The sequence below is a fragment of the Phascolarctos cinereus genome, unplaced genomic scaffold (assembly GCF_003287225.1).
Source record: "Phascolarctos cinereus isolate Bilbo 61053 unplaced genomic scaffold, phaCin_HiC Scaffold_2;HRSCAF=192, whole genome shotgun sequence".
NCBI lineage: Eukaryota > Metazoa > Chordata > Mammalia > Diprotodontia > Phascolarctidae > Phascolarctos > Phascolarctos cinereus.
Window position 1 is genome coordinate 325889373 of NW_027555625.1, and position 10920 is coordinate 325900292.

At 41.9% G+C, this 10920-nt stretch overlaps 1 protein-coding gene across 6 annotated transcripts in view; it reads right to left on the minus strand.

Annotated features, from left to right (window-relative positions):
- PHF20 (PHD finger protein 20) overlaps positions 1–4647 on the minus strand; it is a 112191-nt gene extending 107544 nt beyond the window's left edge. For 5 of the 6 annotated variants that reach the window (XR_002326841.2, XM_078150252.1, XM_020998569.2 and 2 more), the window contains exon 1: positions 4541–4647. The gene's annotated coding sequence lies outside the window, so the exon portion shown is untranslated. The remainder of the gene's footprint in view (positions 1–4540) is intronic. The other variant, XM_020998567.2, reaches the window with a different exon arrangement.
- Between the last annotated feature and the right edge of the window lie 6273 nt (positions 4648–10920).

A 10920-nucleotide genomic window follows, 5' to 3' on the forward strand; every position in this document is an offset into this window, starting at 1 on the left:
CACCCTGTTTATACTCAGTATGAGTCATAGCTGGCTCCTAAGATTTTATGAAGTTTCACAAGCTCATTACTTCTATAATTCATGAAAAAAAAGTATATAATTGAATCTGCCCAAGATGCAGTTATTTAGGCCAACAAGAATTAAAATTGATAAGTCTAAATTTCTATGAGTTAGTAATCAGACAGTCAAAAACCTCTCAAGCATCCACCCCTCTGTGTGCCCAGCACAGCCTGTTCCCTGAAGTTCCTCCTTTTCCCAGGATTTTTGCAGGCTCTGTGGCTGGATGGATCATTCTAGCCAAAAAGACAGGAAAGTTATTTAAAAAGCAATTTAATTGTTTTTCTAAAAGTGGTGTTCAGATTTAGGATTTTCTTTTTAATTTTCAGAAAATGGGCCTTCCCATTTGATTCCAAGGAAAGAAAATCCAATCAACTTGTTCTATGCTCCAACTTTCCACACACGTTTGGAAAGGCATTGTGGCAATCTGCACACCCTCTCTGTTTCCCCATAGCCAAAGAAAAGCAACTCTATAGACGCAACTTTTAACTCATCTGCCTTGGCAAGGACAAAACAGGTTTTTCTGAGGGAAGCTTCTCCAACATAAACAGAAAACTTAAGTGGAAGGGAAAATGGATGATTCAGGGAAAATTTTTTTAAATATTCAAAGAGGCATGACAACATAACACATTGGAGTACCCAAAATATGTGGAAAACCCTGTTGCTCCATGAGAAAATGTCAATACTAACAGTATTTCCCTCCTCCAAAATACTAAATATTAAATTGTTCAGAGAACCAAAATTTTTAATGCTGCAAACATTTCTGGCATTAAAATAAGCTTAATAGTCTCTATTATGTTGTAAAATTTCACCACCCTCCTTTTATTCTAGTTGGCCAAGGCCCTCATAGCAACATTTATGTTTTCCAGATATATACATCAAATTTTATCAATACATTTATATTTCATGTCCAAATGAGGGTAGGTAATGCTGTCATATGGGGGTCCCAGAAATATTACTGCAGTTTTAAGCTTAACAGCATCAGTAGCTTAAAACTCCACGAAGATGTTTGGGACACCACATATACCATATGTGACCATTAAAATTTTTAGCGAAGTGAAAAGAAAATAAGTACTGGCTGAAGTGTCTGAAATAAAAGTTTTCTTGGAAAATTTTAAGCAATTTTGAATTAATAGAGTACATGAATTGATAGAGGAGGGGGTAGGGAACTACAGGACTCTGGCACAGACAACAGACAGTGAACATGGAGAAAGGAAAAAGTATGTTGGATGTGAACTGATCAAGAAAAGTCTGACCAGAAAAGAGATGGCAGCTACTAAGAGTGGTAAGACTACTGAGTAAGTGGGTAAAAAGCCTAAGGTCACATTAACTAGTTGGAGAAAGACTAGACCATATCTTCAAGGAAGGTAATTTCCATAATTCTTACAGTTTTAATCTCAGCCTCATGTTAGACTGATGGTCCAGAGAGAGGCTGCTCCAGACATACAGTCTCACAGAGATTAGGCCATAGAATAAGACTGTCTTCGACCAAGGATCACAACAATAGTGGGAAGCAATAGAAAGTAGGAAAAGGAAGAACTAAGATATCTCCAATGGAAAAAAACAAAGATTTACAGACAACTTGCCACATTGTCCTTTTCCTTCTCTGGGTCAGTTTCCTCACCAGTAAAATTAAGGGATTCTACTAGACAATCTCTAAGGTGTCTTTCAGGCTCTGACCTGTTACTTTTCTTTCTCATTCTGAACTCTGTTCTCATCAACAGGGGAAGGTGCCTCTGTGCCTCTTAAGAAATGTCACTTTCCTGAAAGCATTAGAAAGCATTAGAAAGTTAATATATCAAATGCCTTTCAATATGGAGCTTTCTAGTTCTCTTTCTTTTCAATTGGCCTTATTTCTGCGCCAAATTCTCACAAATTCAGAAGACCTTCCTAGGATATGCTCCCTGTGCATCTGCCAAACATGGAAAGGTGATGCTCCTATGACCCACAGAAGAATGTTGAGAAATCAAATACAGTCCCCTATAGTTCATTATTCCCAAGATGTTAGCCTCCACAAAATCCATTATTAGAGAAATAAAAATACACAAAATTTTTGTTAACTTATGACAAAGAATAATTTTTATTAACATTGAATTAACATAATAAAATGTATTAAGATATGCAGTGTCACTGAATTATAATGTGTTGGAATTGTCTTCACTACACAAAAGGAAGTATTTAGATGTTTTAAAATTTTGACAGCACTCATGGCAAACTATTAGAGAACTTCTGACTTTTTTTTAACTAAGTAAAAGCGGGTAAGTCAGAAAAGAAGACAATGGCTAACTCCCATCATACTTTACCTCTACCACCTCATGTCTAACAAAGAAAAAATTGGTCTTTGTCTGTAAAATGTTTTTAACCCACAAAAGAAAAGAAATACAGAATGGCTCAACTCAGAGATTAAAGTCAGTTAAAGAGAGAGAACCCAGACGTACTTTTTATACATAATACCTTATCAGTTATGGCTCAGAAATAACTAAAATATAACACCCCTCTTCCCTAATGATGTAAATGATCTGATTTGAAATTACTATTACAATTTATTGTTATATGACCAACATGCATACATAACATAAACCCACATTTTATTACTATGCCATTTCAGAATATTAATTCTGAAAGTTTTTTATACTTTTCTTATAAGGTGGGGGGGGAGAGGGAGGAGTTCATCATGAATTCTCCGAATGAAAATACTCTTCTGCCTAATTTCAGACAACAGTAAGGCAACATCTCCCTTTCCTTCTGGACACACAAATGCCTACAAACAGAGAGCGAGGCCTAGAATGTCACTACCCATAAGCAGTTCTAACTCCAGCAACTGGGGGATGAGAGAGAAAGAGGGAGGATTTCAAACTAAGAAAGTTTGAGGAATATTCGAAATACAGCAAGCTTTGACTAGCTTTGAAGAGGTCATATTTTAATGGGGAAAAGGGAGATGTAGGCAAAGCAGCCAGAAATGGGCAAAGGAACCACCTTATAGCCAATACTTCATATTCCTCTAATGTAGAACATGAAATGTTATCCCGAAGTTGTCCAGGGGTGAAACTGGAAAAACAGACGCCAAATGGCACTTCTGGGATTTCTTCCTGGTGAGAAGGGGCAGAGGAAACGTGGAGAAGAGCCTAATATGAAAGAAACTGGGCTAGAGAATCTGAGATTTCTTAGCACCAGTGGTTCAAAAAGAATTTCCAGGTCAAAAAAGATTTCACCTGAAGGAAACTGGGATGATTCCCTGCCATAGGTGGGTAGGGAGAAGAGACAGTGGACCGAGAGAAAGAACCTCAAGTGGTTATTTCCAACTCCAAACGCTTCAATTCTGAATGAATCTGAGACTGGGAGAACAGCTTGTCCTTGACTCCAGATCGCCTCAGGCAGTACAGTGGCAGTTTACCTAAATCCTGTGGGTGGCCCTGGTCTGGAGCTGCAGCGGTGGGGGAGGCAACACAGTGCTCAGCAAAGCTGAGGCCAATCTCAACTGCTTAAGCGAAGCAAAGCACAAGGGCGTAGAACCCAGAAAAAGGCCCTTGGGTGCCTGAAAGCCCTATTTCTTCTGTACAAAAAGCTTTGGAAATCATGGTGGGGAGAGAGATTGTTTGGATTTCCCCATAATCATTTGGTGCGTGGGCCAAGGAATGGGGGTGTGCTGCCTCAGCGAGAAGAGTCCATCAGAGAGGGTGAACGTACTCCGAAGAGGAAAAGGAACACTTTGCCCTCACGAGAGGGGGATGCATTTTTCCCCCCAAGGGCAAGAGCTGAGCAAAAAGGGGGCATTTCTATGGAGAAAAGGGGGTAAGTAAAAAGGAAGGTGAACTTCGCCGTGCGGAAAAGAGCTTAGAAAAGAGGAGGAAGCACTTCCTCTACGAGAAAGAGGTGAGCGAGGGTGGGGGGGGCGCACTTTTCCAATAGAGAAAAGGGGTGAGCAAAAGGAGGGGGAAGCACTTCCCCGGCGAGAAAAGGGCTGAGCAAAGGGGGGACACACACTCCTCCCACGAGACAAGTAAAGGGAGTGCACTCCCCTATGGGGAGGAGTAAAGGGGGTGCATTCCCTCAAGGAGCAAAAAGGGGTGCGCTGCCCGCCAAAGGGCTCAGTGGAGCAAAGGGGGGGAATCTTCCAGAGCCGAGGCTGCAGACAACAGATCCGGTAGTGAAGCCGCCCAGCTCAGCCCGTCGTCCCCCCTCCCCGCGCGGCCAGCTCCGCGCTCTGCTACCCGCGGCGCCGCGTACCAGCCCCAATCGGGGCGGCGCCGATTGGCCGAGCCCGCCGTCAGTCCCCCCCGGCGCCCCGGAGATTGGGCGCCACTCTCACGCCCGCCACGCTCTCGGCAGAAGTCCCCTGGCCTCCGGGGTGCGGGTGGGCAGCGGGATCGGGCGGAAAGCGAAGCCAGACTAGCCTCGGGACCAGAGTTCCAGGGCTCATCCCCCCGGCCCCCGCCCCCACCCCGCTGGTGGCCCGGGCCTCCCAACCTCGCCGCGAGCTCACCTCACGGCCGCGCTTTGGCTGCGCCGCTCCAGGACCAACGGACAGAAGGCGACTGCGTGCTCTGCATCACGTGATCTGCCAGGGGCGCGCCCAGCATTACACCCCCCCCGTTTTCTCCGCTCCTCCCTTCCCTCCCCCCACCCCAAGCACCGCCACCACAGCGTGACGCAGCTCCTTCGGCCCACGCGCCTTCTCCCCTGGAGGAGTCCCGCCTCCCCCACCCCCCGACCCCTCTTTCCCCCACCTCACTTTCCCCAGCTAACTCCCTCACCTTCCCCAAACCCGCATCGGCGACTCCCAGAGTTACCATGGAGACTACATGGTCTCCAGACCCTCCTTCCCTGCTCACTTCGGAATCCCACTCGACGCCACAGAATTTGCAAAGTGGATGTCCAAAAAAAAAAAAGTCAAGCCCTGAAACAACAACAAATAATTGGCATTGATATAGCGCTCTGAAGTTTGGGCAAAAGCATCCATGATCAGAGACCACACAACTGGGACAACTGGAACTGGAATGATAAAACTCTGAAATCCAAATGACCCTAAAATCCACATTTATGCAATAACGCTTTGTAAAATGTACTTTCCTCAAAACACCGTCGTGAATACATGAAATTATTATCCCCGTTTTGAGCAATCAAGTCTCAAGTCTTCCAGCTCTAACATGTGTGGGCACCAATATCCCGTTCCATCCTCATAAAGAATCTTCGAGGTAATGGGAATTACAATCTATATGCTTTAAGCTTTGCAAAATGCTATTTACATATATTGCTTCGTTTAAACCTCGCTGCAACCTTGTTGAGAAAGTATGCCTGACTTCACTGTCTTATTTCACAAACAAGAAAACTCAGAGAGGTTAAGTTCATGATTGCTTATGATTGACCAGCTAGTAAGCGTGAGACTTCCTGACTTCAAGTCCAGCACATTTTCTACTCCAACTGGCTGCTTCCTGGTATAAAATGAGGCCTAGGACCATTCGTTTGTACAAGATCCAATTTGTATCTGAAAAGTGTAACTGAAGGTAGTTGGGGGTAAAGTGTTAAGATATTGCCAAGTTCTCAGTTTGTTCTGGCTTGGATGTGTCACTCTGAGTCAGTGATTGAGATGTCACCCAAAAGGCAACAAAGTGGCTAGGATGTGTCAGTTAGTCTTCCTGAAGGTTCTCACACCCCAGGGATGTGGACTAGGAGACCGAACCAATAGTGCACAAAATGATAATTAAGAATCCATAGTTCTTTACATTTTGCAAAGTAAAACTTTCCTCACCCTAGAAGTAGCAGTTTCCAGCATTCTCATCCCCACTGAAGAAACTGAGGCTCAGAGAAGTTTTTTATATGTGTGTATGTATGTATATATGTATATCCACCCAGCTAGTAAATGACAAAACTGGAACTAAAACCCAGATCTGTTTCTTGAACAGAGATTAATTTTATCTTTTGTTTCCAATTCAGTTCAACTGTGTATAAAAGGCTAGAGATACAAAGGCAAAATGGTCTCTTCCCTAAAGGAGCTTACAGACTATTGGGGGAAAGCAACATGAATATAGAAAATTAAATATGAAATGTATACAAATTTCAGAGGAAAGTATCTAGCTCTGTGAACTTAATTTTATGTTTTTGTAATTGCTGCACAGTAAAATATTATATTTGAAGTTTGATGTTTTTATTCAGATACTTAAGTAGAACCTGATCACTTAGCTTATAAGCCCTTGGACAAGTCATTTAACTCTGAGGTTTGGGTTCCTAATAAAATAAGAGAATTGAAATACATGTTCTCTAAGGTTCCTTCAAGTCCTCAACTGTTATTGATTCTATTAAGATCCATCTTTTTAAAAAACCGATCTCGTGTTTGCATCACCTTCATTTTTAATATATTCCTGCTGTAATGCCTACCCAGACAGCCATCTCTTCAAACAAAAATTAGAAAAGAAAGAAGGGCAGGGAGCATTTCAACAAAACTAACCAATTTGTTAACCAGGTCTGACAGTATATACAATGATCCACACCCACAGTTCTCCACCTCTGCAAAGAAGGAAAGGAAGTACATTTTCTCATTTCCTCTTTAGTGACAAGCTTGGTCATTATAATTACAGCGTTCACTTTTGTATTTACTTGTGTTCTTCCTGTTTACATTGTTGTAGTCATTGTGTATATTGCTTTCCTAATTCTGCTTTCTTCACTCTGAGTCAATGAGACTCATCTTTTTAGGCAGGGGTATCTTCTGACCCAAACTGAACAATTATCTCTTCCAAGTTATACCCAACAAGTGGTCATGTAGTCTTTGCTTAAAGGACTTGAATGAACCCATTATTCCTCCCAGCAACCCACCCTTAGATCTAGTTAATTATTAGGCATTTCTTTCCTACATCAGACCTAAATTTTCCTCTGAATGTGCTTGATATAAGAAAAAAATCTTACCAACCATAAGAGCTATCTAAAAGTGGAATGGCTGCCTTGAGAGGTAAGAAGGTATGTCAGTTATTTTGTAGTTTGCCTTTGCTTCCTCAAAGTGATCAAATTTTGCCTCAAAGGGCTCCAGTGTAAGCAGTATCCTGAGGATATTTTTCTCCTTACTAGCTTACAGTTAACTTTCAGTTAGGTACTTAAATCTATAGACACTGATCTTGTACACACCCTTCTTAATGGAGCTGTGTTAAAGGACTCTCATTTTGTAAGGTCAGTAACAATCAGAATTTCATACTTATTGTTCAGACTACCCAAGAGGACCCTTCTTTGAAATGCTTTATAGAATTTCATATATGGTATGGGGAAAAAAGTGCTGAAGGTAAGAGTTGGAAGAGCCTTGGATCTAGATTCCACTTTCTGCACTTAGTAATTAGGCAGCTTGGTGGTGTAGTGGATAGAGAAAGGACCTAAAGTAAGGAAAACCTGAATTCCAGTTCTGCCCTAAGACATTTACTAGCCATATTAACAATGAATAATTCTTTAACAAACCTAGGCCTTAGTTTCCTCATGTGCAAAATGGAAATGATAGTACTTTTCTCTCATGGCTATATGGATCAAATGAGATGTTTACAAATATAGAAACATTAGTTATTTTTAGTGCCATCTTAAGATTCATTATCAGTAGGATCATATTAAGGTTAAATAAAAACTAATCTTTGTCCATATATTGTGTGATGGCAATAATTCCTACATCAGTTATCAGGTTTCTTTTTATTATGGCTTGCATGTAATGTCAGCCATTTTATCATCATCAAATCAGGATAAGGATGTCCTTTTTTCTGCTACTTTCTCCTACACCAGCTCCTGTTTGCACTAAGAAATTCAGTCAATTCAGTGTGTGTGTTTTGGAAGGGGCATCCACAGAGAGCCAAGGACACTGCTAGAGAAGGTGAAACAGGGTGATGGCAGATATTCAACTGGGTTATGCAGCCTCCAGAGTGAGGAAACAGGAAAAATCCTATTCTAATTAATTTAACCCGTGGCGAAAGGCCCTACAAGCGCTGGGATCAAATGCAACATGTACATTTTTAACATCTTCCCCCAAGAAGGTCATATTTTCTTTTTTTTTTTTTATAAGGCAGTTGGGGTTAAGCGACTTGCCCAGAGTCACACAGCTAGTGAGAGTTATATGTCTGAGGACAAATTTGAACTCAGGTCTTCCTGACTCGAGGGCCAGTGCACTCCACTCCGGCCACCTAGCTGCCCAGGTCATATTTTCTTTGACTCTGTGTGACTCACTCAGTTTACTCTATCAAACCTCCCATGTCTAGGCTTCTAAAAATGTAACATGTTCCCTTGCTTGTACTTTAAGGAGCCTAGAGTGTTGGCCAGAAAACATAATACCTTCATATTCTTCCTATCACCCCAAAAGCCTCCCAACTGCATGATTAAATACCTTTCTAAGGAAGCACAGACTGGAGACACAGATACCTGGTGATCTGAAGAATAATGATATTTGAAGTGAAAGTTTAAATTTGTTATTTCTTTTGAAACTTAAAATCAAAAGACTAAGCAAGAAGCATCTTAGATCTGGGGCTTTTTTTGGTCTTTGTTTAGGGCACGTTCATCAATTTAGTATTTTTCCAAATTGCCAAGATCTTCTAGGTACACTGAGAAGTAAGTGATTTAAGGGTACTACAAACTAAGGCTGATATAATCAGAAAATTGTTTCCTTCCCTAGATAACATTAACCCAATACCATAAGGCTCAATTCTGAGCCACCTGGGTTCTTCACAATTTCAGGAAGAGTTTTATAGGTAAAAAAGTAAAGGATTTGGAGTCCGAGAAAATGGGTTCCAAACGAAATTCTACTTCTTACTACTAATTGTGTGACCTTGGGCAAGGAACTTTACTCTTTATTATATGTATATTAATATATATGATGAATGGAGTTAAGATGCCCTACATAAATAGGATTGACAGATGCCCTTTAGATGGTATTTATGCATCTATTTGGAGGAAAAAAAGAGAAATTTGGCAATCAAATAGCACTTATGAAATATCTATAAAGTGGCAGGAACTGTGATAGGCAATGAGAACTACGAAGAAACAATTCCAACTCTCATGGAACAATGAGGGAAGAAAACATTTCTGTGTGTGTGTGTAATATATAAAACAGATGCAGGATATATACAGAATGAGTGCAAAATAAATACAAAATAAGGAGGTAGTTTGGGAGGGAGGACACTGCACTAACAGATGGGAGTATGCAAGCAACTTACCTTTCTTCAAATATTGCATTTTTTGCCTTGGAACTGGCTGACTCTCCATTCCTGGAATGGTCTCCTTCCTCCCCTCTGCCTTCTTTCAAAATTCAGCTCAAACACGTCTTTCTGCAGGAGGCCTTCTTGATTATATGCTTCATACCCTTCCCCCAATTTCAGCCACCCCCCTTATCCTCTACAAAGTATGTATCGAGAGTGTACCTATTTATATGTCGTCTCTCACCAATTTGTGTGAACTGGAGGCCTGGGGATCGGTCTTGCCTTCCTTACTGTCGACAGTATTTAGCACGGGACCTAGCCCATAGTTAGTACTTAGTGCTTGTTGACTGATTGAAAAAGCTTTGTGCTGCTAGAGTTGATTCTAGCAGGAAGGGTGGGATTCTATGAAGGTGAGAAAGGAATTCATTAAGGACTTGAGAGAGCCACCACCTCCGGGAGTGCCATAAGGAACAGGGAGCCCAATTTGGCTTTTTCATAGAAATGCAGTATTTAAAAGCCAGATTTTATATTAATCAGAGGTAAAAAAGAATCACAGAAGTTTGAGTAGATCAGTGACATGGTCAAGTGACACACTGTAGACCTGTGCTCAAGGAAAATCATTATAGCAAGCTATGTGGATTGGGTTAACAGACTCGAGGCAATGATATTTAGTAATAGGCCATGGCAATAATCAGACAGAAGTCACTGATGAGAGTCTGAACTGAGGTGGTTGGGAAAGAACCAGAATCAGAGATGTTGCAGAGCTAGAATGTACGTGATTAGACAACACTTGGAATGAAGGACAAGGAGGAAAATGCTGACATTATGGGACACTGGAAGGATAATTTGGAAAACAGATCTGGGTTTAAAAGAAAGATAGTTTTGTTTGGGAAATATTGAGTTTCAGATGTCTCTGTGACATTCAGTTTGAAATATCTAATTAGCAAAAGCTATTTTCCTTTCTTTTTACACTCTTACTCCAGAAAGCTAAGTAACATTTCCAATAAGGAGCTGGACTCCTTAGGAAAAGGAATAAGGGAAGGGGGTTATTTACAATAAAAATGAGTACAAAATACATTACCTTTACAAACAGTCACCAGTCTTCCCCCAACGCTGGATGTACACAAAATATTAACTGCAGTTAAACCCTACTCGTTGGGAGGAGGCTTTCTATTTTGAAGAGTAAAGCCAAACTTTCCAACTGAAAACATATAAAGAGGTGCTCTTTTTAAAGTTTTCACTTAGAGGCTCAGAATTTAACTTAAGAACCAGTCGAAAACCTCTTGGTATGTGGGGGAGGGGAGGGGCGGAGCACAGGTGTAATACAACCGGCCAAGGCCTTTCTTCTTCCAGAGTAAGGTTTAAAGAGCTTAGGGGAGCTTCCTTCCCGAGTAGTATGAAGATTGTTGCTGTACTGTGCGCCACCGCCCAGCCCTAGGGGGGGCCCTCGAAAGGAACAATAGCAACCACAGTCTTCGCCAGCCCCAGGGACCCGACTTGGAAGGACGCCAGTTGCTACAAACTAGTGACAAAGCTAAGCAGGGCAGAGGCTGCTCGTGCCACTTTCGGCTCGCGCGCGCCCCCTTCCCCCCGCCCCAGTTCTCGCGTGCCCTTCCCCTCCCCCTTTCCCCTGGTCAGTTAGTCTTCTCTCCCAGGAGTCTTCTTGCCTTGCTTTTCACCCCCCCCCCCCGAAGATTTCACTGGCTAACGG